Source organism: Pelophylax lessonae, assembly GCF_965119305.1.
Source record: "Pelophylax lessonae genome assembly, chromosome: 10".
In the NCBI taxonomy this organism is placed as follows: domain Eukaryota; kingdom Metazoa; phylum Chordata; class Amphibia; order Anura; family Ranidae; genus Pelophylax; species Pelophylax lessonae.
In genome coordinates, this window is record NC_138777.1 from 69,304,744 (window position 1) to 69,331,631 (window position 26,888).

Genomic DNA, 26,888 nt, shown 5'->3' on the forward strand with positions numbered 1-26,888 from the left:
CGCATGCCTATGAGTAGGGCTGCACAATATTGCCCCCCATCAATGTAGTGACCAGCATGCCCCCCCATCAATTGACAATGTAGTAACCAGCGTATCAACCCATCAATGTAGTGACCAGCGTACCAACCCATCAATGTAGTGACCACCAGCGTACCAACCCATCAATGTAGTGATTACCAGCGTACCAACCCATCAATGTAGTGACCACCAGCGTACCAACCCATCAATGTAGTGACCACCAGCGTACCAACCCATCAATGTAGTGATTACCAGCGTACCAACCCATCAATGTAGTGACCACCAGCGTACCAACCCATCAATGTAGTGACCACCAGCGTACCAACGCATCAATGTAGTGACCACCAGCGTACCAACCCATCAATGTAGTGACCAGCATGATTGCCAACCTATCAATGTAGTAACCAGCGTGATTGCCAACCCATCAATGTAGTGACCAGCGTGATTGCCAACCCATCAATGTAGTGACCAGCATGATTGCCAACCTATCAATGTAGTGACCAGCATGATTGCCAACCTATCAATGTAGTGACCAGCGTGATTGCCAACCCATCAATGTAGTGACCACCAGCGTACCAACCCATCAATGTAGTGACCAGCATGATTGCCAACCTATCAATGTAGTGACCAGCATGATTGCCAACCTATCAATGTAGTGACCAGCGTGATTGCCAACCCATCAATGTAGTGACCAGCGTGATTGCCAACCCATCAATGTAGTGACCAGCGTGATTGCCAACCTATCAATGTAGTGACCAGCGTGATTGCCAACCCATCAATGTAGTGACCAGCGTGATTGCCAACCTATCAATGTAGTGACCAGCATGATTGCCAACATATCAATGTAGTGACCAGCATGATTGCCAACCTATCAATGTAGTGACCAGCGTGATTGCCAACCCATCAATGTAGTGACCAGCGTGATTGCCAACCCATCAATGTAGTGACCAGTGTGATTGCCAACCTATCAATGTAGTGACCAGCGTGATTGCCAACCCATCAATGTAGTGACCAGCGTGATTGCCAACCCATCAATGTAGTGACCAGCGTGATTGCCAACCTATCAATGTAGTGACCAGCATGATTGCCAACCTATCAATGTAGTGACCAGCATGATTGCCAACATATCAATGTAGTGACCAGCATGATTGCCAACCTATCAATGTAGTGACCAGCGTGATTGCCAACCTATCAATGTAGTGACCAGCATGATTGCCAACATATCAATGTAGTGACCAGCATGATTGCCAACCTATCAATGTAGTGACCAGCGTGATTGCCAACCCATCAATGTAGTGACCAGCGTGATTGCCAACCCATCAATGTAGTGACCAGTGTGATTGCCAACCTATCAATGTAGTGACCAGCGTGATTGCCAACCCATCAATGTAGTGACCAGCGTGATTGCCAACCTATCAATGTAGTGACCAGCGTGATTGCCAACCTATCAATGTAGTGACCAGCATGATTGCCAACCTATCAATGTAGTGACCAGCATGATTGCCAACCTATCAATGTAGTGACCAGCGTGATTGCCAACCCATCAATGTAGTGACCACCAGCGTACCAACCCATCAATGTAGTGACCAGCATGATTGCCAACCTATCAATGTAGTGACCAGCATGATTGCCAACCTATCAATGTAGTGACCAGCGTGATTGCCAACCCATCAATGTAGTGACCAGCGTGATTGCCAACCCATCAATGTAGTGACCAGCGTGATTGCCAACCTATCAATGTAGTGACCAGCGTGATTGCCAACCCATCAATGTAGTGACCAGCGTGATTGCCAACCTATCAATGTAGTGACCAGCATGATTGCCAACATATCAATGTAGTGACCAGCATGATTGCCAACCTATCAATGTAGTGACCAGCGTGATTGCCAACCCATCAATGTAGTGACCAGCATGATTGCCAACCTATCAATGTAGTGACCAGCATGATTGCCAACCTATCAATGTAGTGACCAGCATGATTGCCAACCTATCAATGTAGTGACCAGCATGATTGCCAACCTATCAATGTAGTGACCAGCGTGATTGCCAACCCATCAATGTAGTGACCAGCGTGATTGCCAACCTATCAATGTAGTGACCAGCGTGATTGCCAACCTATCAATGTAGTGACCAGCATGATTGCCAACCTATCAATGTAGTGACCAGCATGATTGCCAACATATCAATGTAGTGACCAGCATGATTGCCAACCTATCAATGTAGTGACCAGCGTGATTGCCAACCTATCAATGTAGTGACCAGCGTGATTGCCAACCTATCAATGTAGTGACCAGCATGATTGCCAACCTATCAATGTAGTGACCAGCGTGATTGCCAACCCATCAATGTAGTGACCACCAGCGTACCAACCCATCAATGTAGTGACCACCAGCGTACCAACCCATCAATGTAGTGACCACCAGCGTACCAACCCATCAATGTAGTGACCAGCATGATTGCCAACCTATCAATGTAGTGACCAGCATGATTGCCAACCCATCAATGTAGTGACCAGCATGATTGCCAACCTATCAATGTAGTGACCAGCGTGATTGCCAACCTATCAATGTAGTGACCAGCATGATTGCCAACCCATCAATGTAGTGACCAGCATGATTGCCAACCTATCAATGTAGTGACCAGCGTGATTGCCAACCCATCAATGTAGAGACCAGCGTGATTGCCAACATATCAATGTAGTGACCAGCATGATTGCCAACTTATCAATGTAGTGACCAGCGTGATTGCCAACCCATCAATGTAGTGACCAGCATGATTGCCAACCTATCAATGTAGTGACCAGCATGATTGCCAACCTATCAATGTAGTGACCAGCGTGATTGCCAACCCATCAATGTAGTGACCACCAGCGTACCAACCCATCAATGTAGTGACCAGCATGATTGCCAACCTATCAATGTAGTGACCAGCATGATTGCCAACCTATCAATGTAGTGACCAGCGTGATTGCCAACCCATCAATGTAGTGACCACCAGCGTACCAACCCATCAATGTAGTGACCACCAGCGTACCAACCCATCAATGTAGTGACCAGCATGATTGCCAACCTATCAATGTAGTGACCAGCATGATTGCCAACCCATCAATGTAGTGACCAGCATGATTGCCAACCCATCAATGTAGTGACCAGCATGATTGCCAACCTATCAATGTAGTGACCAGCATGATTGCCAACCCATCAATGTAGTGACCAGCATGATTGCCAACCTATCAATGTAGTGACCAGCGTGATTGCCAACCCATCAATGTAGAGACCAGCGTGATTGCCAACCCATCAATGTAGTGACCAGCATGATTGCCAACCCATCAATGTAGTGACCAGCGTGATTGCCAACATATCAATGTAGTGACCAGCGTGATTGCCAACCTATCAATGTAGTGACCAGCATGATTGCCAACCCATCAATGTAGTGACCAGCGTGATTGCCAACCTATCAATGTAGTGACCAGCGTGATTGCCAACCCATCAATGTAGTGACCAGCGTGATTGCCAACCCATCAATGTAGTGACCAGCATGATTGCCAACCCATCAATGTAGTGACCAGCATGATTGCCAACCCATCAATGTAGTGACCAGCGTGATTGCCAACATATCAATGTAGTGACCAGCATGATTGCCAACCCATCAATGTAGAGACCAGCGTGATTGCCAACCTATCAATGTAGTGACCAGCGTGATTGCCAACCCATCAATGTAGAGACCAGCGTGATTGCCAACATATCAATGTAGTGACCAGAGTGATTGCCAACCTATCAATGTAGTGACCAGCGTGCTGTGTCCCCTTCAATCATGCAGAGACCAGAGAGAGACTTACCTAAGGTTACAGGTAGAAGAAGTGAACGAGAGGGCCCCTGTGTAGGTTGTTCTCTGTGACTGTCTGTGACTGAGCGCGGTGAGCAGCAGCGGCGCCGTGATTCGCTGCCCAGCTAACCAATCACGCGTGCCTGCACACCTGATTGGTTCGCTGTGCCGCTACTCACCGTGAGTAGCGGTACAGCGAACCAATCAGGTGTGTAGGCACGCGTGATTGGTTAGCTGTGCAGCGAATCACGGCGCCGCTCCTGCTCAGCTCACCGCACTCAGTCAGAGTCACAGAGAACAAGCTACACAGGGGCCCTCTCGTTCAGGTTCAGCTATGCTATGTAATGTTATACGCATAAGCGAGCGTGAGCGGCAGGGGCATTGCTAGGTGGTAAAAAGACCAGGGGCTGCAGCCCGAAGGTAAATTTGATAACCCCTCCCACAAGTCCCGCCCAAGATCCACCCAATACCCGCCCCCTCACCCCTGCCCAATGCCCCACCATAAAATGACTCACCCTTCGCAGCTATAACAGGCACAGATGTTGGATGAGAAGCCCTGACCTCACAAATGTGCTTCTGGAAGAATAGAATCAGAATAGTCAGGGAGGGAGAGAGGGATAAAGAGAGAGAGAGAGAAATAAAGAGAGAGAGGGAAAGAGGGAGAAAGAGGGGGGTAGGGAGGGATAGAAGGAGAGGGAGGGAGAGAGAGGAATAGAAGGAGAGAGGGATACAGGGATAGAAGAAGAGAGAGAGTGGGAGAAGGGGAAGTAGTGAGAGAGAGGGGGGAGGGGGTAGTAGTGAGAGAGGGGGGAGGGGGGTAGTAGTGAGAGAGGGGGTAGTAGTGAGAGAGGGGGGAGGGGGGTAGTGGTGAGAGAGGGGGGGGTAGTAGTGAGAGAGGGGGGTAGTGGTGAGTGAGGGGGGAGGGGGGTAGTGGTGAGAGAGGGGGAGGGGGGTAGTGGTGAGAGAGGGGGAGGGGGGTAGTGGTGAGAGAGGGGGGGTAGTAGTGAGAGAGGGGGGTAGTAGTGAGAGAGGGGGGTAGCGGTGAGTGAGGGGGGAGGGGGGTAGTGGTGAGAGAGGGGGGTAGTGGTGAGAGAGGGGGAGGGGGGTAGTAGTGAGAGAGGGGGGTAGTAGTGAGAGAGGGGGGTAGTGGTGAGAGAGGGGGGTAGTAGTGAGAGAGGGGGAGAGGGGAAGTGGTGAGAGAGGGGGGTAGTAGTGAGAGAGGGGGAGGGGGGTAGTAGTGAGAGAGGGGGGTAGTAGTGAGAGAGGGGGTAGTGGTGAGAGAGGGGGGAGGGGAAGTGGTGAGAGAGGGGGGTAGTAGTGAGAGAAGGGGAGGGGGGTAGTAGTGAGAGAGGGGGGAGGGGGTAGTAGTGAGAGAGGGGGAGGGGGGTAGTAGTGAGAGAGGGGGGAGGGGGGTAGTAGTGAGAGAGGGGGGTAGTGGTGAGAGAGGGGGAGGGGGGTAGTAGTGAGAGAGGGGGGTAGTAGTGAGAGAGGGGGGTAGTGGTGAGAGAGGGGGAGGGGGAGGGGGGTAGTAGTGAGAGAGGGGGGTAGTAGTGAGAGAGGGGGTAGTGGTGAGAGAGGGGGAGGGGGGTAGTAGTGAGAGAGGGGGGTAGTAGTGAGAGAGGGGGGTAGTGGTGAGAGAGGGGGAGAGGGGAAGTGGTGAGAGAGGGGGGTAGTAGTGAGAGAGGGGGGAGGGGGTAGTAGTGAGAGAGGGGGAGGGGGGTAGTAGTGAGAGAGGGGGGAGGGGGGTAGTAGTGAGAGAGGGGGGAGGGGGGTAGTAGTGAGAGAGGGGGGTAGTGGTGAGAGAGGGGGAGGGGGGTAGTAGTGAGAGAGGGGGGAGGGGGGTAGTAGTGAGAGAGGGGGGAGGGGGGTAGTAGTGAGAGAGGGGGGTAGTGGTGAGAGAGGGGGAGGGGGGTAGTAGTGAGAGAGGGGGGTAGTGGTGAGAGAGGGGGAGGGGGGTAGTAGTGAGAGAGGGGGGAGGGGGTAGTAGTGAGAGAGGGGGAGGGGGGTAGTAGTGAGAGAGGTGAGGGGGGGTAGTAGTGAGAGAGAGGGGGTGGTAGTGGGGGGTAGTGGTGAGAGAGAGGGGGGCAGAGCCAGCAACACTTACCAAGTCCAGGAACCGGAGCTGACACCATCCATCCATCCATCCATCCTGCGGCTGAATCCTTCCTACCCCATCCAGCTTCAGTCAGTTTCTCTCTCTGATGGTGGCAGGGAGGTGGGTGGAGCCAATTTCAGGCGCGGAGGATGAAATGAAAATCCTCCTGGCTCTGAATGCTGGGGGAGGATGGGAAGCTCTGTGTGCCCATACAGCAGCTACAATTGGTCCCGCCCCCTGCCAGCTTCCTTCCCAGCCAGCTTCTGTTTCTCCACGGAGCAAGGGGGCGGAGCCCCGGCCCCCCGCATACGGCCCCGCCCACACCCGACATCAATGCCTAAATTTGACAGCTGCAATCACATTGCAGCTGGCCCCCTCCCCCGCCGAATCGACCATTTATCACTTGCTGTGCTAGTGTGCTGCCTTTAATGTTAAAGTGTTGATATGTAGCCCCGAGTTCCAGGTCAAACCCCTCCTGCCCTGAGCAGGGTGGCAACAGGGGTGGCAAGGATTTTGTCTGGGGTGGCAATTGACACCCCAGCTAGCCCTCTGGCTCCGCCACTGGTGCCAGAGGATGTAGATAACGGGGATATGTCTCAGTCAGGCAGCATTATACACATGGACGTACATTGTGATGATGATGATGTTGTACCTGCTGCTGCTGCCTTTGCTGAGTTGTCAAGTGAAGCGGCTGATGATGACGATGTGTCTGTGGATGTCACCTGGGTGCCTGCTCGAAGAGCAGAAGAAGAGGGGGAAAGTTCAGATGGGGAGACAGAGAGGAGGAGGAGACGAGTTGGAAGCAGGGGGAGGAGGTCATCGCAAGGAGCTAGTGGCGCAGTCAGACAGCATGTAGATTCGGCACCCGGGGTCAGCCAGACAGCACGCCAATCAACGCAAGCTGTTGCCACCACCAGAATGCCGTCCTTGCAAAGCTCAGCAGTGTGGCATTTTTTTTGTGTGTCTGCCTCTGATATCAGCGATGCCATTTGTAACCTGTGCCAAAAGAAACTGAGTCGTGGGAAGTCCAACACCCACCTAGGTACAACTGCTTTGCGAAGGCACATGATCTCACATCACAAACGCCTATGGGATCAACACATGAGTAAAAGCAGCACACAAACTGAAAGCCACCATCCTCCTCCTGGTCCAGCATCTTCAGCCACGTCAACCACTGCTGTCCTCCATGCCCCCTATCAACAACCCGCCCCTCCGCCTCTCACCTTCAGCAGTTCCTGCTCGTCACCTGCCCACAGTCAGGTGTCTGTGAAGGAAATGTTTGAGCGCAAAAAGCCAATCTCGCAGAGTCACCCCCTTGCCCGGCGTCTGACAGCTGGCTTGTCGGAACTCTTAGCCCGCCAGCTTTTACCATACAAGCTGGTGGAGTCTGAGGCCTTCAAAAAATTTGTCGCTATTGGGACACCGCAGTGGAAGGTACCCGGCCGAAATTATTTTTCACAAAAGGCAATCCCCAACCTGTACTCTATTGTGGAAAAGGAAATCATGTCACGTCTGGCACACAGTGTTGGGGCAAGGGTCCATCTGACCACTGATAGCTGGTCTGCAAAGCACGGTCAGGGCAGGTATATAACGTACACTGCGCATTGGGTAAACCTGCTGGCGGCTGCCAAGCATGGAATGCGTGGCTCTGCTGCAGAGGAGTCGGTGACACCGCCACGACTTGCAGGCAGGCCTGCTGCCACCTCCTCTACTCCTCCTACTCCATCCTCTTTGCTAACCTCCTCGGCTGAGTCCTCTTCTGCTGTTGCGTCTTGCTCCACACCAACTGCACCCCCCCAGCTCCCCAGGGGCTATTCCACATGCCGGATACGACAGTGTCACGCTGTCTTGGGGTTGACTTGCCTGAAAGCAGAGAGTCACACCGGACCAGCACTACTGTCCGCCCTGAATGCACAGGTGGATCAGTGGCTGACCCCGCACCAACTGGAGATCGGCAAAGTGGTGTGTGACAACGGGAGCAATTTGTTGGCGGCATTGAATTTGGGCAAGTTGACACATGTGCCGTGCATGGCACATGTGTTGAATCTGATTGTGCAACGTTTTGTGCAGAAGTACCCAGGCTTACAGGACGTCCTCAAGCAGGCCAGGAAGGTGTGTGGCCATTTCAGGCGTTCCTACACGGCCATGGCGCACTTTGCAGATATTCAGCGGCGAAACAACATGCCAGTGAGGCGCTTGATTTGCGACAGCCCGACACGTTGGAATTCAACACTGCTAATGTTCGACCGCCTGCTCCAACAAGAAAAAGCGGTCAACGAGTATTTGTATGACCGGGGTGCTAGGACAGCCTCTGCGGAGCTGGGTATTTTTTTGCCACCCTACTGGACGCTCATGCGCAATGCCTGTAGGCTCATGCGTCCTTTTGAGGAGGTGACAAACCTAGTGAGTCGCACTGAAGGCACCATCAGCGACATCATCCCATATGTTTTTTTCCTGGAGCGTGCCCTGCGAAGAGTGCTGGATCAGGCCGTAGATGAGCGTGAAGAGGAAGAGGAAGAGTTGTGGTCACCATCACCACCACCAGAAACAGCCTTACCATCGATTGCTGGACCTGCGGCAACACTGGAAGAGGAGTGTGAGGAAGAGGAGTCAGAGGAGGAATGTGGCTTTGAGGAGGAGGAACACCAACCACAGCAGGCATCCCAGGGTGCTCGTTGTCACCTATCTGGTACCCGTGGTGTTGTACGTGGCTGGGGGGAAGAACACACCTTCAATGACATCAGTGAGGACGAGGAATTGGACATGAGTAGCTCGGCATCCAACCTTGTGCAAATGGGGTCTTTCATGCTGTCATGCCTGTTGAGAGACCCTCGTATAAAAAGGCTGAAGGAGAACGACCTGTACTGGGTGGCCACGCTACTAGACCCCCGGTATAAGCAGAAAGTCTGTGATATGTTACCCAATTACCGGCAGTCGCAAAGGATGCAGCAGCTACAAAATAAGTTAAAAACTATGCTCTACACAGCGTATAAGGGTGATGTCACAGCACAACGGGAATCCAACAGGGGAAGAGGTGAAAGTAATCCTCCTCCTACCACCACAACCACGCCGGCAAGGACAGGACGCTTTACAGACGTCTTGTAGATGGAGGACATGCGGAGCTTTTTTAGTCCTATGCATCGCCACAGCCCTTCGGGGTCCACCCTCAGAGAACGACTCGACCGACAGGTAGCAGACTACCTTGCCTTAACTGCAGATATCGACACTCTGAGGAGCGATGAACCCCTTGACTACTGGGTGTACAGGCTTGACCTGTGGCCTGAGCTATCCCAGTTTGCCATTGAACTTCTGGCCTGCCCCGCTTCAAGTGTGCTGTCAGAAAGGACCTTCAGCGCAGCAGGAGGTATTGTCACTGAGAAGAGAAGTCGCCTAGGTCAAAAAAGTCTTGATTACCTCACGTTTATTAAGATGAATGAGGCATGGATCCCGAAGGGACTGACAGTGGGGGATGCATTTGACTAAAAAAGGCCTGGTGATGACTGAGATGCCTTGGCCTAAAAATGGTCCACACGCTGCTGTATATAATCATTCTCTGCATGCCGGATGACTTACGTGACATCTCCGCCACCAACTACGGTTCAAGCCGCAATGTTTTAGTGCACTTTCTGCCTTAAAACCTCAATTTTTCAGGCCGCTGCTACAGCAGCGGCTGCAACAATACCTACTTTTTCATGCATGTGTACATGCCTAATTTTTCTGGCCTCTGGTGCTACACTGTGGCTGCAAAAAAACAAAAAACAAAAAAAAAGGCACATACATGTGTCAATTCCCCTTCGTGATCGTTACCTTGTCGTGGTGAAGGGGCTTGCGTATCACAATGAAGCGATCACCTCTAGGATTGTGTTGGCACACCCCAGATGATAAGGTCGTTGCTTCATTGTGTACAGACCAAAAGCGATCCGCAGGATAATTTTTCATAAAAAAAAACATTCATTTTCTTTCATTCTTTCTGCGGAGCTGGGTATTTTTTGGCCGCGTTACTGAATGCTCATGAACAATGGCTGTAGGCTCATGCGTCCTTTTGCGGAGATGACAACCCTGGTGGTCAGTCGAACCCAAGGCAACATCATCGACCTCATCCCATATGCGTTTTTTCTGGAGCGTGCCCTGCGAAGAGTACTGGATCAGGCTGTAGATGAGCATGAAGAGGAAGAGTTGTGGTCCTCATCACCACCAGAAGCAGCCTTGTCGTTGTCAATTGCTGGACCTGTGGCAACGCAGAGAGAGGAGTCTGAAGAAGAGAAGTCAGAGGAGGAAGGTGGCTTTGAGGAGGTGGAATACCAGCCACAGCAGGCGTCCCAGGGGGCTTGTTCTCACCTTTCGGGGACCCTTGGTGTTGTATGTGGCTGGGTGGAGGAAGAGACCTTCAATGATGTCAGTGAGGACAAGGAACGGGACATGGCTAGCTTGGTATCCAACCTTGTGCAAATTGGGAGTTTGCGGTTGTGCAAATGGACTGACTGACTGTTAAACGGGGAGTTTGGTCTGTCAGAGTTTGGTCTGTCACTGTGAAGCGGGCGACGGGCGTAACCCTTACACTACTTGACCGATAAAACATCATACCTGATCGTATTCACACACTGGATGTTTTAGTGCTGGTTTACACTGCCGCTACCACTAAAGTAGCGTCGCTTCCAGTGCGACTTTGGCGCGACTTAGCGCGACTTTGGCGCGACCTCATCGCGAGGTGACTTTTTATTTGGCCAATCACAATATCATGTTTTGTGACCGTCACCTAATTTCCTTTTCCTGTTTTTTGTTTTACATATTTCCCCATGTGTGCAGTGTTGTCTGTGTCATAGCTCAACTGATAGGCATGTTTGCCTTGGCATATCATATTTCAGCTTGCCAGAAAGAAAAAAAGACAGCTGGAAAGACACTGCATTAGTTTTCTACTAAAAATCATAAGAAAAATGCTGTTTTTTTTGGGTTGTGGACATACTACAGAGCTGAAACTTGACAGGTACACTTTTTAGACCCCCCAGACACTAAATACAAAAAATGACATGCCTGCCTAAAAAAATGCCCGATAAATGCCTGCAAGAGAAAAAGCCAGCCGCAGAGAAGCCGTATTCCTGAAAATATAAGAAAAATGCTGTTTTTTAGGGGTTCTGGACATGCTACAGAGCTGAAACTTGACAGGTACACTTTTTAGACCCCCCAGACACTAAATACAAAAAATGACATGCCTGCCTAAAAAAATGCCCGATAAATGCCTGCAAGAGAAAAAGACAGCCGCAGAGAAGCCGTATTCCTGAAAATATAAGAAAAATGCTGTTTTTTAGGGGTTCTGGACATGCTACAGAGCTGAAACTTGACAGGTACACTTTTTAGACCCCCCAGACACTAAATACAAAAAATGATATGCCTGCCTAAAAAAATGCCCGATAAATGCCTGCAAGAGAAAAAGACAGCCGCAGAGAAGCCGTATTCCTGAAAATATAAGAAAAATGCTGTTTTTTAGGGGTTCTGGACATGCTACAGAGCTGAAACTTGACAGGTACACTTTTTAGACCCCCCAGACACTAAATACAAAAAATGACATGCCTGCCTAAAAAAATGCCCGATAAATGCCTGCAAGAGAAAAAGCCAGCCGCAGAGAAGCCGTATTACTGAAAATATAAGAAAAATGCTGTTTTTTAGGGGTTCTGGACATGCTACAGAGCTGAAACTTGACAGGTACACTTTTTAGACTCCCCAGACACTAAATACAAAAAATGACATGCCTGCCTAAAAAAATGCCCGCTAAATGCCTGCAAGAGAAAAAGCCAGCCGCAGAGAAGCCATATTCCTGAAAATATAAGAAAAATGCTGTTTTTTAGGGGTTCTGGACATGCTACAGAGCTGAAACTTGACAGGTACACTTTTTAGACCCCCCAGACACTAAATACAAAAAATGACATGCCTGCCTAAAAAAATGCCCGCTAAATGCCTGCAAGAGAAAAAGCCAGCCGCAGAGAAGCCATATTCCTGAAAATATAAGAAAAATGCTGTTTTTTAGGGGTTCTGGACATGCTACAGAGCTGAAAATTGACAGGTACACTTTTTAGACCCCCCAGACACTAAATACAAAAAATGACATGCCTGCCTAAAAAAATGCCCGATAAATGCCTGCAAGAGAAAAAGCCAGCCGCAGAGAAGCCATATTCCTGAAAATATAAGAAAAATGCTGTTTTTTAGGGGTTCTGGACATGCTACAGAGCTGAAACTTGACAGGTACACTTTTTAGACCCCCCAGACACTAAATACAAAAAATGACATGCCTGCCTAAAAAAATGCCCGCTAAATGCCTGCAAGAGAAAAAGCCAGCCGCAGAGAAGCCATATTCCTGAAAATATAAGAAAAATGCTGTTTTTTAGGGGTTCTGGACATGCTACAGAGCTGAAAATTGACAGGTACACTTTTTAGACCCCCCAGACACTAAATACAAAAAATGACATGCCTGCCTAAAAAAATGCCCGATAAATGCCTGCAAGAGAAAAAGCCAGCCGCAGAGAAGCCATATTCCTGAAAATATAAGACAAATGCTGTTTTTTAGGGGTTCTGGACATGCTACAGAGCTGAAACTTCACAGGTACACTTTTTAGACCCCCCAGATGCTAAATCCAAAGAAATTTTTTATTTTTATTTTTTTTTAATTTTTCCAATAATTGGCTCTCTATCAAAAAATTATAATTTTTAAGAACTTTTTTTTGCGTGATCCCTCTCCGGCATGCCACAGTCCAGGTGTTAGTCCCCTTGAAACAACTTTTCCATTACTATTGTGGCCAGAAAGAGTCCCTGTGTGTTTTAAAATTCGCCTGCCTATTGAAGTCTATGGCGGTTCGCCCGGTTCGCCGGTTCGCGAACATTTGCCGATGTTCGCGTTCGCCGTTCGCGAACGGCGAATTTTAGGTTCGCGACATCACTAGTGGTGAGCTGGCAAAACCATTAACAGATTTATTTAACCAATCATTAGTAACAGAAGTCGTCCCGGAAGATTGGAAATTGGCAAATGTCGTGCCCATTCACAAGAAAGGTAGTAGGGAGGAATCGAGCAACTATAGACCAGTGAGTCTGACATCAATAGTAGGCAAATTAATGGAAACCCTATTAAAGGATAGGATTGTGGAACATCTTAAATCCCATGGATTGCAAGATGAAAAACAACATGGGTTTACTTCAGGGAGATCATGTCAAACAAATCTTATAGATTTTTTTGACTGGGTGACTAAAATAATAGACGGTGGAGGTGCAGTAGACATTGCATATCTAGATTTTAGTAAGGCTTTTGACACTGTCCCATATAGAAGACTTATCAATAAACTGCAGTCATTGAGCATGGACTCCCATATTGTTGAGTGGATTAGGCAGTGGCTGAGTGACAGACAACAGAGGGTTGTAGTCAATGGAGAACATTCAGAACAAGGTCATGTTACCAGTGGGGTACCTCAGGGATCTGTACTGGGACCAATTTTGTTTAATATCTTCATAAGTGATATTGCAAAAGGCCTCGATGGTAAGGTTTGTCTTTTTGCTGATGACACAAAGATATGTAACAGGGTTAATGTTCCTGGAGGGAAACGCCAAATGGAAAAGGATTTAGGAAAACTAGAAGAATGGTCAGAACTCTGGCAACTGAAATTTAATGTGGATAAGTGCAAGATAATGCACCTGGGGCGTAAAAACCCAAGGGCAGAATATAGAATATTTGACATAGTTCTGACCTCAGTATCTGAGGAAAGGGATTTAGGAGTAATTATTTCAGAAGACTTAAAGGTGGGAAGACAATGTAATAGAGCAGCACGAAATGCCAGCAGAATGCTTGGATGTATAGAGAGAGGTATAAGCAGTAGAAAGAGAGAAGTGCTTATGCTGCTGTACAGAACACTGGTGAGACCTCACTTGGAGTATTGTGCGCAGTACTGGAGGCCATATCTCCAGAAGGATATAGATACTCTAGAGAGAGTTCAGAGAAGAGCTACTAAACTAGTACATGGATTGCAGGAAAAAACTTACCAGGAAAGGTTAAAGGACCTTAACATGTATAGCTTGGAAGAAAGAAGAGACAGAGGGGATATGATAAAAACTTTTAAATACATAAAGGGAATCAACTCGGTAAAGGAGGAGAGCATATTTAAAAGAAGAAAAACTACCACAAGAGGACACAGTTTTAAATTAGAGGGGCAAAGGTTTAAAAGTAATATGAGGAAGTATTAGTTTACTGAGAGAGTAGTGGATGCATGGAATAACCTTCCTGCAGAAGTGGTAGCTGCAAATACAGTGAAGGAGTTTAAGCGTGTATGGGATAGGCATAAGGCTATCCTTCATATAAGATAGGGCCAGGGACTATTCATAGGATTCAGATATATTGGGCAGACTAGATGGGCCAAATGGTTCTAATCTGCCGACACATTCTATGTTTCTATGTTTCTATGTTTTACCACCCTTTCAACAGCCTTTTAGTGTAAAGTGCACATTGAAGGGGTTTGCGCAAAACCTACCAATCAGCATCCATTTTAAAAAATTTCAGCAAGTGCATAAAGCTGACCTAAAGCGGATGATTTATTTTTTCTGAACAGAACTTTCAATTTAAACTGAAATCATAACTGCCAATGCTAGTAGAACTGCAAAGAAATTTGTATTTAAGGTACATTGATTAAAAGATAAGGTAGATTATCCAGAAATTCCAGAGAAGCCAACCATGTGGGTGTTAGGAGAGAATGTAGTTGTTTATCAAGTAAAAAATGCCGAAGGAATCTCAAGCCAAAAGGGAGGTGTTCTTATAACAATAGAAGTAACAGTTATGGATAGTTGTCAAGAACACATGCTAAGTGGGAGGAATAGTTTAGATGAGATTAAACAATGCCTAATAACAAGATCTTGAATTCTAAAATTAGGATTTGAAGGCTCGTAGGTGTTTAAGTATGTTCAGAGTAGTGGAAATTGTTTAAACAGCTTGTACCGATACAGGAGAATAAACAGAGCAATCTTGTTTTAAATTCTTTGGTAAAGGAAGGATACAATTTGCATAGGGCAGGCTGCAACACTGACCTGTGCCATGGCTCAAAATTTGCTTTTTTTGTACAGCAGCTGTTACGGCTGCTGTAAAAAAATCGACCTTCTGAACAGTGTTTACAAACTCTAGTAAGACTGAATTAGACATTATTGTTACTTTGTATTTATCTGTTTTAATGTGCAAATCGAAGGGGGTGACCATTGAGCTGGATATAATGTAATTAAAAGCAATGCTCTTTATGTTTAACCGCAAAATCATGTACCTGTACGTCATTTTGCTCAAGTGGTTGTATCACTTCATACCGGTACTGGTACAGTTTTTTTGGGGCTGATGGTCAGCTTTCCTGTTATCGCAAGCAGTGGGAGGGGATGTTCCCCCCCCCCTCCTGTTGCTTTCCGTGGCTCCCCTGGGCTCTCTCGTTCACCGAGAGACCTGAGCCACCAGCCAGCACATCCACCGGCTGGCTGGAGACCCACTACGTCCCTTCCAGTTTACTCAGCAGCCAACGGTGCCAGTTTTAAAAGATACACTGTATTAAAAAATGCAGATCTTGGCATTTTAAATTCTTTCAATTGCAGAGGAGGGGTTTAACTAACATACCCCAGTTGAAGTCTCTTAAGACTAAACTCGTTGGGTCCTGTGAGTCTACTCCATCACACTGAACCACCAGGAACCTTATGTGATCCCTTCATTGCCTATTCAAACCGCTTGTAAACTACTGGAAGCATGTAAGTGTTCTTTTTAATAAATTGTACCAGTGATGGTTTTACGCTATGAGGAGTTCTTTGTTTTCTTGGGTACCTACATATTGGCCTAATTGAGATCTGACGAGATAGTGACAACTATTGGGAGATTCTTTACAGTTATTTTTTCTCTGCCTGCATGACTCTTAACCCCTGGTAGTATAGTCCATTTGTTTTGGTAAGTGCTCCTAACTCTCTTTGGTGATAGTTGCACTCAGGGTGTCAAGTTTTGAGTTTAAGAACACGGTCTGCCTCCCACTGTGTCTAATCACAGCGCGCACGCCGCCAAAACCGAGTGCACATAATCACGTAGATTTACCTGATTATGTGCAGCCAAGCCACAGTAAATCTGTGTGGGGCGGTCGGCAAGTGTTTAACTCTAAACAAGTAACCATTACAATAGTTTACAGTGTTGCCTATGGAGATTTTTAAGTACCGTAATTTGTCACCATTCCTTGAGTGTGCACAATTTTAAAGCGTGACATGTTAGGTATCTATTTACTCTGCGTAACTCTGCAAAAAAAATTGCGTTTGAAAGACTGCTGTGCAAATACAAGGTGACATAAAATATTGCAACGACCCCCATTTTATTTTCTAGGGTCTCTGCTAAAAAATATATATAATGTTTAGGGGCTCTAAGTAGTTTTCTAGAAAAAAGATTTTAACTTGTAAGCAACAAATCTCAGAAATAGGCCTGGTCTTGAAGTGGTTAAATAATCAGTTTTTTGTTTCTTTAACCACTTCTGGACTACCCCACAGCAGATATACTGCCACAGGGCTGCCTCCTGTGCAGAATCATGTATATACAGTATCTCACAAAAGTGAATATACCCCTCACATTTTTGTAAATATTTTATATCTTTTCAAGTGACAACACTGAAGAAATGCCACTTGCTACAATGTAAAGTAGTGAGGGTACAGCTTGTATAACAGTGTAAAATTGCTGTACCCTCAAAATAACTCAACACACAGCATTAATGTCTAAACCATCATGTCTGGAGACATGCTTGGCCAGTCCATCACCTGTCAGATGGACAGAGGCATATCCCGGGAAATTATAGGCCTGTCAGTTTGACATCAATAGTATGTAAACTTCTGGAGGGGATGATAAGGGACTATATCGTAGAGTTTGCTAAAGACAACAACATCATCAGCAGTAATCAGCACGGGTTTACAAATGGGCGTTCTTGTCAAACCAATCTTCTAACATTCTACGAGGAGGTGAGCTGTGAGCTAGATAGGGGCAGACCAGTAGATGTGGTGTACTTGGATTTCGCTAAGGCGTTTGATACAGTTCCCCACAAGCGCTTAATTTATAAAATAAGGTCTGCAGGTATCGACAGCAGGGTTTGCTCTTGGATACGGAACTGGCTAAAAGGGCGTGTCCAAAGGTTGGTAATAAACAGCGCATACTCAGACTGGTCTGATGTAGTAAGCGGGGTGCCCCAGGGCTCAGTCCTGGGACCAACCTTGTTCAATTTATTCATAAACAGCATTGAGGTCGGGATCAGTAGTTCGTTATCAGTTTTTGCAAATTGGCCAGGGCAATAACTGCACAGCATGAAGCAGATATCCTACAGAATGACCTGCACAAAATAACGGAGTGGGCAACGACATGGCAAATGAGGTTCAATGTGGAGAAGTGTAAGGTTTTGCACTTGGGGACTAAAAACATAAAAACACAATACACGTTAGGAGGGGAACCCTTGGGGGAATCAAAAATGGAGAAGGATCTGGGAGTCTTGGTTGATGATAGATTAGGCAACAGCATGCAATGTCAAGCGGCAGCTGCCAAAGCCAGCAGAATATTAGCATGCATAAAGAAAGGGATGTATTCCAGAGATAAGACTATAATCCTTCCACTTTATAAAACTCTGGTCCGACCGCATCTGGAGTATTCTGTCCAGTTCTGGTCACCAGTCCTCAGGAGGGATGTGTTGGAGCTGGAGAAAGTCCAGAGAAGGGCAACTAAACTGATTAGGGGATTGGAGGACCTTAATTATGAAGAGCGTCTGCAATCGCTCGATTTATTCTCCCTGGAGAAGAGACGCCTGAGGGGGGACATGATAGCAATTTATAAATATCTCAATGGGGATCTCAGCTTAGAAAAAAAAGCTGTTCAGTCGAAGGGATTGCATGAGGACAAGAGGGCATACAATGAGAGAGCAGAAGAGCGCTTCTCCCTACCTGTCTCCTGGGCCAACAAGCTCTCCAAGTCTCTAAGGCCATCCAGTTCAAGAGCCCATTCAAGTTTGGAAGGTATGTGCCTGGTTTTCCAGTGTCTAGGGATCCCCATCCTAGCAGCTGCCAAGAAGAACCTCAGGACATCGTTCTTAATTGATCGGAAAGAACCGGGCAACAAGGATAACAGTGCCAGTTCCGGGATTGGGGGGACAGTAGTCGCCTGCAGCCTGCAATATAAGTCTATAATATCAATCCACAAGCCGTGAATTTGTGGGCATTCCCACCAGATATGAATAAGCGTACCCTTGGCCGACATGCACCTCCAGCACCTATCCGACAGGAGAGGGGTGCATCATCTTTAGAAGAGGCTTCCTTCTGGGATGACAGCCATGCAGACCAATTTGATGCAGTCTGCGGCGTATGGTCTGAACACTGACAGGCTGACCCCCACCCCTTCAACCTCTGCAGCAATGCTGGCAGCACTCATACGTCTATTTCCCAAAGACAACCTCTGGATATGACACTGAGCACATGCACTCAAATTCTTTGGTCGACCATGGCGAGGTGTGTTATGAGTGAAACCTGTCCTGTTAAACCGCTGTATGGTCTTGGCCAGCTCAGTTTCAGGGTCTTGGCAATCTTCTCATAGCCTAGGCCATCTTTATGTATAACAACAATTCTTTTTTTCAGATCCTCAGAGAGTTCTCTGCCATGAGGTGTCATGTTGAACTTCCAGTGACCAGTATAAGAGAGTGAGAGCAATAACACCAAATTTAACACACCTGCTCCCCATTCACACCTGAGACCTTGTAACACTAATGAGTCACATGACAATGGGGAGGGAAAATGTCTAATTGGGTCCAATTCAGATATTTTAATTTGGGGTTGTACTCACGGCGGTTTAGACATTAATGGCTGTGTGTTGAGTTATTTTGAGGGGACAGCAAATTTACACTGTTATACAACCACCCGGACTCACCCAGACAGTCCAGGTTTTAAATCATTTATCGGGGTTTCAGTCCGCCTGAAACGCAGACACAATATTCAGAGTCAGACAGGAATGTGGTTCGAAACAGGGCCTGAGAGGAGGGTCTCAAAGGTGTTCCAGGTCTCTTAAAATCGTATAGTGCACCTCTAAAGTGTTCGGGTTTGACTTAAAGAAAAAGTGGCAACCCTAGATGTGAATTTATATTCTTTGTATTTATCTCATTTTGAATGTATTTGAATGAAGGTTTTTGCAACTGAAATTCAGGTTTAAACATTGATTTAGTGCCGGCTCACACCAGGATTCGAAGAGGAACACGTTCTGTGTTCCTGTGTGAGTCCCATGTGGTTTAGTGTGGTGAGATTTGAGCCCAATTTGAATGAGCTTAATCGCACCGGAACAAAGCTACAGTAGTGCATATACTACTTTAAAAAAAGCATAGCAGCCGGATCGGATGGTACTGGGTGAGGGGTGTCATTAACTTAACATTGACACCCACAGCAAATTCCAAACGCAGTTTTGAACACACCCCATTCTGGTGCGAACGGGCCCTTACTGGCTGTTTTATGCCGGTATCACATCTGACAGATAGATGGTGTTAAACTTCCTACTGCAGTTTGGTAAATGTAGCTACAAAAATACTTTAGATAGAAGGTTTTAGCCAGTTTATTAGTGGACCCAGTACAAACTGCTATACTTCAAGGCTGGTATGAGTCACCAATGCCAATTCATTCAAGGAGCACTTGAGAAGCTGAAACATAACACCCATGGCACTTAGCCATTATACTACTGCCAATCTCAATACAGCAGGTCTCTCCATAACATCCCTGATGTGATATGTAAGCACAAATACTTTCCATTGTGAGTTCTAAATATGGAACCTGTGTTTATTCCTCCCACAATACACTGGGACAAGTGTTTTTTGTAGCTGCAATCACGCAGAACACTCATCACCTCTGATCTCCTTTGGCATTGATCATTTGTAACTTGGTTTAAAGGACCTGTTGGGAAACAAAATAGACCTGCACGCAAAAAAAGTGAAAACCTGCTATTTTATGGAGAATATATAGAAAGGTTGATTTTGCCTCAGCGCCAGTTTGCTGACCGTCCGTTAATTTCAGCACATTTTCCGGCTGCCCATAAAAAATATGGCAGTTGTGCCCCTTAAAAAGATGGTTGCGGGCCGACATTCTAACTGCGCATGCGCCGTTCTGATGCCTGCCAGGCTCGGTAAAGCTCCTACAGTCTCGGCCGGGCGGGTGGGCACATGCGCAGTTACGTAATGGCGCCACCTGGCACCATTTTTAAATGAAAGGCACTCTTTCTTGGTGGCGCCTTGCCGCCACAGCAGAGGAGGACTCGGAGTGAGGACGACAGACACTCATGTGAGTGAGGGGGCAATATTGCATGGTGAATAGGAGGATGACATTGCAGGGTAAAGCTGTGAAGGGGGCCAAGGAGGACACACTGATGTGCCTGTGAAGAGGTAAAAGGGGCACAGGAGGACAGTACACTGATGTGGAGAGATGAAAGGGGCACAGAAGGACACTGATGTCGAGAGGTAGCGTGAAGGGGGACAGAGGAGGAAATAACCATGTCTGCGCAGCCTCTGATCATCTCCTGTACCATGACCGCAGTCTCTGACCACCTCCTGTACCATGTCTGCAGTCTCTGACCCCCTCCTGTACCATGTCTGCAGTCTCTGACCACCTCCTGTACCATGTCCGCAGTCTTTGACCATCTCCTGTACCATGTCCACAGTCTCTGACAATCTTCTGTACCATATCCACAGCCTCTAACCATCTCTTTTATCATGTCAGCAACCTCTGACCATCTCTTGTCTTTTATCATGTCTGTAGTCTCTGAGGGCGGAGTCTGGAGAGGAGTCAAAAGTGAGAGCGCCACTGGGATGGGGGGTCATGGGAGGAGCCAGACGTGTGTGGACTGTGGACTATGGGATAAAACCAGAGAAGCCAAGCAGGAACCATCTAACTGAGCCCTGCACGGTGCATCTGATAGGAGGTCCGTGACAGCAAAGCCAGACCAGTCTGATGAGGGGGGGGGGGGGCAGTGAATACAATAATGTACGTGGAAACTGATATAAAGGCCTCCCCCATATTAGTAATCTCTCCCTTACCTTAGTGTATTCACTCTGCCGAAGGTGGTCTATGGTCACCAGAGTGCCTCCCACATCAAAGTTCCTGGCATTCCCCTTTACATCAGAGTCTGCAGGATTCCCTCTTATGGTGCATGGGGTAACTCTGCAGACCCTGATGTAAGTGGGAACTCTGATGTAAAGGGTAACGCAATGGACTCTGATATAAGGTGGTCTCTGGTCACCAGAGCCCCCATTACATGATGATCTGCAGCGTTCTCCTTTACATAAGAGTTCCCTTCCACTGTAAGGGGGATTCCTGCAGACTCTGATGTAAGGGGGAACTCTGTGCTGGCTGAGTTATAGTAACCTGACCTTCATGTAAATGGAGAAATATGGTTTTTGACTTTTGTTTAACTTTGACGCATTGCTAATAGCACTAGTTGTATGTTTATAGTCAAAATATTGATATTTGCACTGTTTAGCACTGAAAATTGTAATTTTAGGCACTTTTTTGCAGTGTCAGTAAAAAAATGCAGCCCTGTCATTAAATGTTATGATTTTTGCCATTAAAAAATTGGTACCACTTGTAAATTTTGGTGTCCTGCCAGTAAATTTCACTTCAGGGGGTTGGCAGCACTGATCAGCACTACGAGGAAAAACATACCTTTTGCCTTAAATTGCCCCTGAAAAATATTGCACATTTTTTAACAGGTAAGGCCTCATGACACATAGAGTGTAAGGTTGAAGTATATGCAGGGCATAAAATTCTGGGTGTTTGTCAGTGCCCAGGGAGCCACAATTTCTACCATACAAGTGAATGGCTGTACGTGGCCAGACTCTTGTAATTGCCATGGGCATACAACCTGTTTCCCAAACAAGGGTAAATGTTGATCCTTCTGTGCATCAGCATTTACATGAGTGTGGCTGTGTACTGCATGCTGTATAAGGCACCTGTGGCTCCTTGGGCAATGACAAATACCCAGAATTTTATTGCCAGCACATTTTTCAACCTTACCATCCATGTTCATGAGGCTTTACCTGTTAAAAATGTGCTGCTATGTTTAGGGGAATTTAAAGTGGTAAAGGCTGAAGATTTTTTTTACTTTCATACATTCTATGCATGAAGGTAAAAAAAACCTTCTGTGTGCAGCAGCGCCCCCAGCCCCCTTTAATAGCTACCTGAGCCTGATCTTCCTCCAGCACTGTGCACGAGAGCCTTTGCTCTCCCGGCACTCTCCTTCCTCATTGGCTGAGACAGTTGCTCCTGCTTCTGTCAATCACAGCTAGTGAGCTAATGAGAAATGAGCAGAAAGGGGGGGTGGGCCGTGCACTTTGTGTTATTGGACACAGAGCAGTGGCTCGGGAGCCCCCATAGCAAACTGTTTGCTTTGGGGGCACTTGGCAGGAGGGAGGGGCCAGGAGCAGAGGACCCCAAAAGAAGAGGATCAGGACTGCTCTATGGTTTTAAACAGAGCAGGTATGACATGTTTATTTTAACCCCTTCCTGCCTAAAGTCTTTTTTGACATTTTTTACTTAGTTAAGTTAAAATCAGTATTTGTTGCTAAAAAATTACTTAGAACCCCCAAACATTATATGTTGAAAGAAATACACTTTCATGAATTAAAAAACAAAAAACAAAAAAAAACAGAACTGTAAAGTTAGCTCAATTTTTTTGTATGATGTGAAAGATGATGTTACGCCAAGTAAATAGATAGCTAACATGTCATGCTTTCAAATTGCGCACCCTCTAACGATCGCGGCGATACCTCACATGTGTGGTTTGAACATACTTACATATGCGAACGCATACTTACGTATATGTGTTTGCTTCTGCACACGAACAAGGAGGGATGGGGCGCTTTAAATTTTCTGATTTATTTATTTTTTATACTGTCCCTTTAGAAAAAATTGTTGTTTATCACTTTTATTGCTGTCACAAGGAATGTAAACATCCCTTGTGACAGTAATAGGCAGTGACAGGTACTCCTTATGGAGGAATCTGGGGTCTAAAAGAGCCAAAATCCCCCCTCTGCACTTAAAAGCATTCAAAACGCCAAGTTTGGCTGTTTTGAATACTGTCATTTTTTTTAAAATCTGGTGCCTTTAAGGTTCCAGTAATCATGAGTGATGTCATGACATCGCTCGGAGGTTTCTACTTTGGAGACCCAATCAAAACCAAATCCAGCATTATTTCGGGTTTTCAGCAAGCCGGAGGACGTGGCGGCTGGTCGGTCGGGTCTCTCGGTGTGACGGGAGACCCTGGCAAGCCGTGGAGGGCGGCGGGGGATGTCCCTTCCTGCTCCTTGTAATAACAACTGAGCGGTTGATTAGCCGCATTGGTTGTTATTACAAGAAAGCTGACCGTTGGCTCTAAAAAAAAGGTACTGGGGTGATGCCTCTAGCTGCAGGCATCACCCTAGTACAACCCCTTGAACCCGAAGACGCATATTTGCAATACATTGGCGGGAAGGCGTTAACTACTTCCGGCCCGCGCTATAGCCGAAAGACAGCTACAGCGCGGGCTCTAATTTCCGGGAGGCCGTCTTTAAACAAAGATAAATGTAATCAGGGCACTGATCACCAGTGCCCTGATTACAAAAGAGGTAAATAAAATAACACAAGTGCCCACCATCAGTGCCCACAGTGCCCACCATCAGTGCCCCCATCAGTGCCCATAATCAGTGCCCATTGTGCTGCCAGTCAGTGCCCATCAGAGCCTGCTCATCTAGACACTGATGGGCACTGACTAGCAGCACTATGGGCAATGAGTGTGGGCACTGATGGTGCTGCCCATCAGTGCTCATCAGTGCCGCCCATCAGTGCTCATCAGTGCCACCCGTCAGTGTCCGTCAGTGCCACCCATCAGTGTCCAGCAGTGCTGCCCGTCAGTGCCGCGTCTCAGTGCCCAGCAGTGCCACCTCTCAGTGCCCAGCAGTGCCACCTATCAGTGCTCATCAGTGCCGCCTATCAGTGCCATCTATCAGTGCTCATCAGTGCGGCATATTAGTATCTCCTCATCAGTGCCCATAAGTGCCACCTCATCAGTGCCCATCAGTGCAGCCTATCAGTGCCCATCAGTGCCGCCCCATCAGCGCACATCAGTGAAGGAGAAAAATTTATTTTCAAAATTTACTCGGAGAAAATAAGAAAAACTTTTTCTTTTTTCTTTTTTTTTTGGAAGAAATAAAAAACCCAGAGGTGATTAAATACCACCAAAAGAAAGCTCTATTTGTGGGAAAAAATGATAAAAATTTCATATGGGTACAGTGTAGCATGACCGCGCAATTGTCATTCAAAGCGTGAGAGTGCTGAAAGCTGAAAATTGGCCTGGGCAGGAAGGGGGTGAAAGTGCCCGGTAGGCAATGCGGTTAAAAAAAAAAAAAACGTCCTTTAATATCATTTTAAGGCAAACGGTAGATTTTTCCTGGTACGCCTTAGACAAAAATCAACTCGTGCCACCTCTGGCTTCCCAGGCAGGGAAAATGCCTGAAAGTTTTCACAGCATATTTTTAGCCTCCCGTTGTCCATGAGGCTTAATTATGTTTTGGCACTTCTTTCTGTAGCCTCATAACTGTATATTTGCAGTGAGATCTTGGACACTGCTGCCTTTGACTACTACCAGATTTGGAGTGAGATTTTATGATTATACTCCTGTGCTTCTTGCTTGAGAGGAGGCCGTTCCTGATCACCTGCAGGGTAATGATCTTCCCTCTCCTACGTTTATTCTGTGGATCTGTGCTCTTTCCAACCTCCCTGCTGCTTCTTGACCATTCCCCCTCTAACAGTCATCAGATCACCAGTCATTAGCTCTAACATGAGGAAACAAAGCCCCCCAACCAAGAAGGTTGCCCCACACAGTGTGCAACAAGGCATGCCAAGTCAGTAATGCATTAGCTGCAGGGGCCTCCAAAGATTCCACATTACAGGTCCTCTTTGAAGAAAATTTTCCACCAATCTTTTTTTTCCACATTTGGAAGAATTATAAAACAATTATAACAAAAAAACACGATATTGGGCACATTTCTATTGCAGTAAGTATAGTGACAGGAAATGTCATGCATAGATAAATATGCACACACAAGGATACCATCAGAAAAATCAGGAGTGATGATTGTGATAAAGGCATTTCATTCTGGTATCCTTGTGAGTGCTTATTTGTCATTCTGGTATCCTTGTGAGTGCTTATTTGTCTTACATTTCATCTTGTCACTTACTCTTCCTGCACTGGTAGCACGCCCAATGCGCTACCATTTCTGTTTTCACAGTTTTGGATATCATGTTCTCACATCAGTGCTAACAATCTAGGGCAGGGGTGCTCAACCCGTGGCTTATGAAGCCCTCTGATGTGGCCCACAACATCATGCTCTGGGATGGCGGGTCAGCAAGCCCAGATTGCTAACAGCGGGTTGCCGACCCGCCATCCCAGAGCATCAGAGTGCCAGCAACGGAGGAAGCAATCAGCCACAGAGGGAGCAGGAGCTGAAAAGCTGATTCCTCTGTAGCGCTGGCTCCTGTCCCAGGCAGAGTGATACCAAGTCCTCTTCGCCTGGGACCTATCTAGCAGCCTGGCAGAGATGCCAACAGGAGTTTGAAGAGGAAAAGGTCAGTGTAATAAACACATACACTGCATTTTTGCAATTGGCATACTAGCACTTCTAAATAAGGGTTTTTAGGCTGTTTTTACACTGATCTGCAAGTGCAGTCAGTGCACCTGCCGCTTTCCTGTGGATTAGCTGCGCTGACTATAGACTTGTATTATATCCTGTGAGTTTGGTGCGCTTTCTGACAACGCACCAAATCTCCAGAGTTGAGATGTAATTGAATCCAATGGCAAATCGCAGCTAACCCGCAGGTGCACTGCACTGCACCCATGCTTTTGGTAAAACGCAGTGCATCAGTGTGAAAGCATCCTTTTAGGGGGTTCAGGACAGTAGGGTTTGTTTACATTTGTGGTTTGGGGGGGCGGTAAAACCCCATAATTCACTGTGGCCCACAACGGGTTACCAAATCACTTAAGTGGCCCTCACTCTTTATAGGGTTGAGCACCCCTGATTTAGGACATTAAGTGGAACTTATTATAAGATTTACTTAACATCATTACTCTGTAATTCACCCTCCCATCCCCCTCAGGGGCATATCTATAGAAAATAGCACCTATAGCAAGCATAGAAATTGCACCCTGTAATAGGTTCACAATGCAAATAAATTGCATCAAAGATAGGTAGCATCACATGAAAAGTACTGATATATCCATGAAAGTCTACATAAGCCGACAAACTTTCATGGACCAAGGAAACAGCGAACGATCCTGCGAATGTTTATGATCCCTACTGCTGGGTAAAGTGGTGCCCTCCTTCATGGCACACGCAGGGCATGTGTCATACCATGAATAAGTTACTGCCCCCTCCCCTGTTGTCCCGAATTTCTATTTTTACACAAAACCTATTATTAATATTTTTATTATAATATTCCAAAAAATGTTTGTACTCTGGTATAGGAGTAAAGAAGTTGGGTGGGTCTGCATTTTGAACATTCATGTTTTTTATTCTTTAAGTGAGCGGTTAGAACCTCTGTGGAGTTTTTATTGAGGTCTGCTCTGCTGACCATTGTTTCCGCAACAAAAAGTGAATGCAAATGTTTTCAACATGACTGGTATAGGAGCAGTGGAATCTCGTGGTGGGCACACCTGTTGTTCTGATAGCAGTTATTTTTTTTTTTTTCTCATTAACAGTTGTGTGTCTGGTCAAAACGGTGATGCAGAATCTCCCCAATGGGACAGCAATAAAAACCTGACAGGGAATATAACATACTCTATTAAAAAATTAACCTGGAAACAATGTTTTGGCTTTAACCTTTTAGATGCCCAGGTAAAAAAAAACATACATTTAATACATATTTGGAACAAAGAAACGCGAGTTGC